The following is a 5,564-nucleotide window of genomic DNA, read 5'->3' on the forward strand; positions in this document are numbered from 1 at the left end:
CAATACAATACATGTTCATGTCTGTGCCTTTTACAGCAGACTTTTGCCTATAATTGCTTAAATCCACTTCATTTTAACTCTGGTGAATAGTTGTCTCATTGGCAATCATACCACATTCCTTATTTAGATAAAGATAATAGGAATCACCTAAACAATATTGGACAGTACACAGGGCCTAATCTAGGATTTTGAAGAGGGAGAAGTGACTTCTCCTTCCAAGAGAGAGAAGGGAGAAGTGGTCAATTTCTTGGAGAAGTGAGATTCCATTACCGTTTCTGTTGCATCGTGTTTTCATGCTTATCACTAAGGAAATTGTTTTATATTCAATAAAAGATATACTTGCAGTTTTTTCATATGTTATTGTACACAATGTATATATAGAAAGTTCTTAATAAAAAGGTTTAGACAATATATCGTTGTTATTTATTTATTGAAACCATTGTGTTCTAAATAAAATTTGTTGATTGGGACATGAGGGAGTAGCCTAGTAATATTATCATGATTATGATGCATTAAATTCATGTGCATCTGCCTCAATTTATTTTTTAAAAGTCCAGAAAAAATATAACTCCCAGTTTTCCTGATGAATTTCACATGACTGGGAATTTAATTTATATCACCACTTGTCATTATTTGTAAAACATTATTGAATGTCAAGGACATTATGTTAGTTGTAAATTGAGATTATCGTTTAAAATTTTAAGTCTATAAATGAAAATATTTTTCAATCGCATATTAATTATCCGACAAAGAGCTAATTTCTATCATTTTTTAAAAATATCATCCCTATCAACTGGGACTATTATACTGTAGTCCCGTTAGTATAATAGTCCCAGATATCAACGAAATGGTCATGAGAAACAATCCACTGCTGATCACAACCTGGTCGAGTGTCGTTCGTTTGCAATCACATTATCCTTCAGCAGTCTTTCTACCTTTTATATTTCAATTTTTATTCAATCAATATAATAAATCTACCGCTAATTCCCACCTTTCACCTACCGAATAGTAAAATTGATCGACTCGTGTAAGTTGTAAAAATAAAACAAATCAGCTGAGTGATTACGCAATATCCTCAGATGAAAATCATCGTAAAATGATAACTTAAATAGACGGTCAATTTTCCGTTTGGACAGTTTTGAAAGTTATATCCGAGGATGTTCAAAGTCGCCGTTGTATTTATTTAATTTGATCGTTGACAGTTTTAGTCCTGGGTCGTTTCGAAAATCTCGATTTTCCTTGTCAGCCGCCATTTTTTTTTTACCTGTGAGACTTGTCAATCACAAGTTGTCTCCCTTTTACCGATTTTGATAGCGATTTGATTTCGCTATGAAGTCAGTCGGCCGGCGAGATTTAGCGATTTTCATAATTCTTTGGCGACTTAAATCGTCATTTCGCCGGCAAGATTATGGCCTGACAGTACAACAGACCAACCCAACCACCAAAACCTGACCTGGCAAAAAACACATGGCTTGCATGTTATATAAAACTTGTGTCCTTACTTAAAATGGGAATGGTTAAGTATTCTTCAAAACATCAAAGAACTATAAAAATGTTTATTAACAATATTTTTCCTGACAACTCTGAAACATCTCAAAGTATTGAAAAATATATAGACATTTCAGATTAAAATATCATTTTGGCAAAGCACCACTGATATGAACCGTATTTCAAATGCAATGACAATAAATAGCAATTCAGGTGATCAACTTCAGGAAATGATACATCACTCTCAGGGGAACTTGATGTTAAAACTTCACGTATAAACAGTTTTAATATTTCATATGCTTTTAAAATGACATTGTTTTTAAACCTTCTTTTCAAAATACAAGATATTATAGAACATGATAAAAAAAAAGTCAGAAAGCAGGAACCACATTTGAAGTTATGGTAATGAAATTATTACAACCAAAATGTCAATAAGATTGCACATAATACGGAAAATATAAATCATGTAACAATAATCAAATAGTCAGTTAAAATCGGTTGGTGTTGTAGCAGCTGTCATTTCTTCCCAGATTTCTTTATTCCACTGCTCCCTGAAAATACATTTTTGTAAAAATAAAGTTACAGAAATGGCAGTCATTACTCTCCTTTGGAGAGAAGAAAAAGTCTTAATATTCATAATCTGAATAAATAAACAGTTTAGTTGATGTTTAGCCTGTAGTGTTTCTTGTTGAATTGCAGACAAAAAAGTAATATTGTCAAAGTTAAAAACGCAGACATCAGACAAGTAATCTTCTTATACATGTATTTTTTTATTTATAAACAACTGGATTATATTCTTTAAACTGCCATGGAAATATCCATTTATATTTTATGAACCTTTGTCATGGAACCACAAACAACCAAAAATAATAAAATTATCTTTTTACTAGCATTAATTTCAATATTTAAACATGTTAAAAATTTGTTTAATTCACAAATTTAGTTTACAACAAATCAGTGAAAAATGTTAATAAATAAGAAATTCCATTAGTTTCCAATACCAATAAACTGCTTCGCTGAGCGCAGCTGGATACGCCTGCAGAGGTCCAACCCTGAACAGTTGGGGCAAAAATGGAAACAATATTCAAGCTTGATACAGGTCTGAATTTGGATTGTAATTAAATATTTGACATATATAGGTTTCTGAATAATTGTAGTCAAAGAACTTGAAATTGGTTATATGAATTGAATTTATATTCAATTAAAGATTTCTTGCTGTTGTGCAATACACTGTGCTGTTGCGCAATACTTAGTAAATCTGTTCTCAAGACTATAAACAAATAAAGTTCAATTTATTCTCAATGACATATTAGAAATTTATGAAAATCAAAAGGGAGCTTACATCAATAGATATAAACAATTCACCAAAGTTTCATGAGAATTGCTGACAGCATTTTTGAGTTATTGTCCGAAAAACTGGAAAATCCTCCCTTTTTTAATGAATAAAACCCCATTACTCAGAAATGTTAAATGGAAAATTTATAAAATTCTAAAGGGAGCTTACATCAATAGATATAAACAATTCACCAAAGTTTCATAAGAACTGATGAAAGCATTTTTGAGTTTTTGTCTGAAAACTGGAAAATCCCCCTTTTTTTATGAATAAAACCCTGTAACTTGGAAACGTAAAATCTAAAATTTATAAAAATCGAAAGGGAGCTCATGTCAATAGGTATAAACAATTCACCACAATTTCTTGCAAGTTGGTGAAAGCATTCTTGAGTTATTGTCCGATCACTGGAAAATCCCCCTTTTTTTAATGAATAAAACCCCATAACTTGGAAACGTAAAATCTAAAATTTATAAAAAACAAAAGGGAGCTCACGTCAATAGATATAAACAATTCACCAAAGTTTTATGCAAATTGGTTAAAGCGTTTTTGAGTTAATGTCTGACATGTTGACGACAGACGAACAGACAGACGGACAACGGTATACCATAATACGTCCTGTAAACAGGCGTATAAAAACTAACACTGACTAACAGAATGAGCATATTGTTTACGTAAATTTTTATGCATTCTTCAAATTTTTATTTAATTGGCAAACCTTGAAATAGCCTTATCTGTTCTCAGTATTCTAGAATCAATTTGTTGATGATTTCTGGCATTAAGATAGCGGTTGAACAAAAAGAACATCACTGCCAAGAACAAAACTAGTAAAAACCTAATTTGCCAAATTTCAGAGGGAAAAATTTGGGATCAGCTCTCAAAAGTTAGAGTCGATCAGGGAACTGTACAGGTAGATACACATTTTTTTCCCCGATCATATAATGTTACTTTCACTTACCCATCGGTCCTTTCCCTCCTGCTTTGGCTTTTGCTTCAGCTAATTTCTTCTGTTCGTCTTTCTGTTTTTGTTTGAAAGCAAGGTCATCCTGTGAAAAAAAAAAAATTTCAGTACACATAATTATGTAGGACTCTGAAGGATCTTTAGACTCAGCCACAGGGCCTTTTACATCATTTGGTCTATGGTAGAGTTGTTTTGTTGGCAATCATACCACATCTTCTTATTTTCAAATTGTAAAATTAATATGGGGTCTGCAAGAATTTCTTCTACAGGGCAATAGATTCTAATTTTCCCCAAAGTGGGTGTGGCTGCATAAGTTTATAAAAAAGATAAGATATTTACATGTACATTGTCTGTTCTGTATACATGTACTTCTTTTCTTAACAGTTTTAAAGTTCAATATAAATATGTACATGAATGTTTTGATTACTGATTATGTGACCTTAAGAATCTGAACTATGGTGCAGAAACATTTTACTACAGTCGTAAGCAATATACCTCATCCATATCTCCTCTTTCTTTCTTTGGTGCCTTCAAGGGCTTCTTCTTACCACCTGTAGCAAACAAAATTATTAAGAATAACTTCCCATGTGAAGAGAATATTTGAGAAAAAAGTAGAAATAATTGGATTGCAACATCATGAACATGTGCAATAAAAAATTGGAAGCAAAATTTAGAAAAAAAAATAACCAAATAAATATTCCAATTAAGTTACATTTTTTGTAGTTTGTGTTTATTCAACATAATTACTTTAGACTAAATAGTTTACATATTTATATGAGTTATAAAGCATTTTCACAAACGTGTATACATTTTTTTGTACATGTACATGTGTATGTGCAAAATATGAGGCAAAAATACACCATTTGGCGTGTAGAGATTTCCCAAACTGAGCAAGATGCCTGGTACATGTACTTAATTGAGATACTATGTATGATTAGTATTGTAAAAACAAACATCGTTAAACGATATTATTACTTTAAAAAGAAATATTTTGATTCAATTCTTCTGCAAGTGCCTTATTTAAGAATGTCTAATTTCTTAATTTTATATTTGATGAAAATATAGTCTACTTAAAATAAGAATATTAAACCCTTTTCTTTGTTCACCTTTTTTTATTTGGTTGTTGAATTAAGATTTCAATTTTCAATAAAAGTCATTACAAAATGTTTTGCCTAAAATGAGAATTTCTAATCTTAACCTTGCTAATATACAAATAACATATTCCTAGCTGGGACCTAATACTTGGTCCAAGCTTACATGTAGTAGTACAGTTTTTTTTTTTGTTTTTTTTTTTAAAGTAATTTAAATAAAATTGTATTAACAATTGACAATGTCATGCCTAAATTGAGACTATCAAATATTCTATTTTTTGTAAATAAATAATTGTTCAGTCATATTTGATATTCTTAAGGGTGCCAGGAGGATTTTTTTTGGATTAATTATCTAAGAAATAATTCATGGAAGCCATAGATTTGTTGGACATTTACACACGGCCCAGGCCATGTGTAAATGTCCAACAAATCTATGGCTTCCATGAATTATTTCGATTCTAATAGGACAAATACGATAATTTAATAAAATGCTTCGCTGGGGCGCAGCTTGATACGACCGCAGAGGTCGAACCCTGAACAGTTGGGGCAAGTATGGACACAACATTCAAGCTTGATACAGCTCTGAATTTGGATTGTTATTAAATATTTGACACAGCATAGGTTTCTGACACAGAAAGAATGTGGTCTAAGAACTTGAATTTTTTTTAATTTACCTATTATGGTCCAATGTCCA

General features: G+C 31.2%; 1 long non-coding RNA gene across 1 annotated transcript in view; it reads right to left on the reverse strand.

Moving 5' to 3' along the window:
- Positions 1-1,541: 1,541 nt before the first annotated feature.
- LOC127715890 (uncharacterized) overlaps positions 1,542-5,564 on the reverse strand; it is a 24,786-nt gene continuing 20,763 nt past the window's right edge. Inside the window, exons 2-4 of the long non-coding RNA XR_007988681.1 lie at positions 4,275-4,330; positions 3,777-3,864; positions 1,542-2,039 (exon numbers count right to left, since the gene is read on the reverse strand). This is a non-coding gene — a long non-coding RNA (uncharacterized LOC127715890). The remainder of the gene's footprint in view (positions 2,040-3,776; positions 3,865-4,274; positions 4,331-5,564) is intronic.

This window comes from Mytilus californianus, unplaced genomic scaffold (genome assembly GCF_021869535.1).
Source record: "Mytilus californianus isolate M0D057914Y unplaced genomic scaffold, xbMytCali1.0.p SCAF_1, whole genome shotgun sequence".
Lineage (NCBI taxonomy): Eukaryota > Metazoa > Mollusca > Bivalvia > Mytilida > Mytilidae > Mytilus > Mytilus californianus.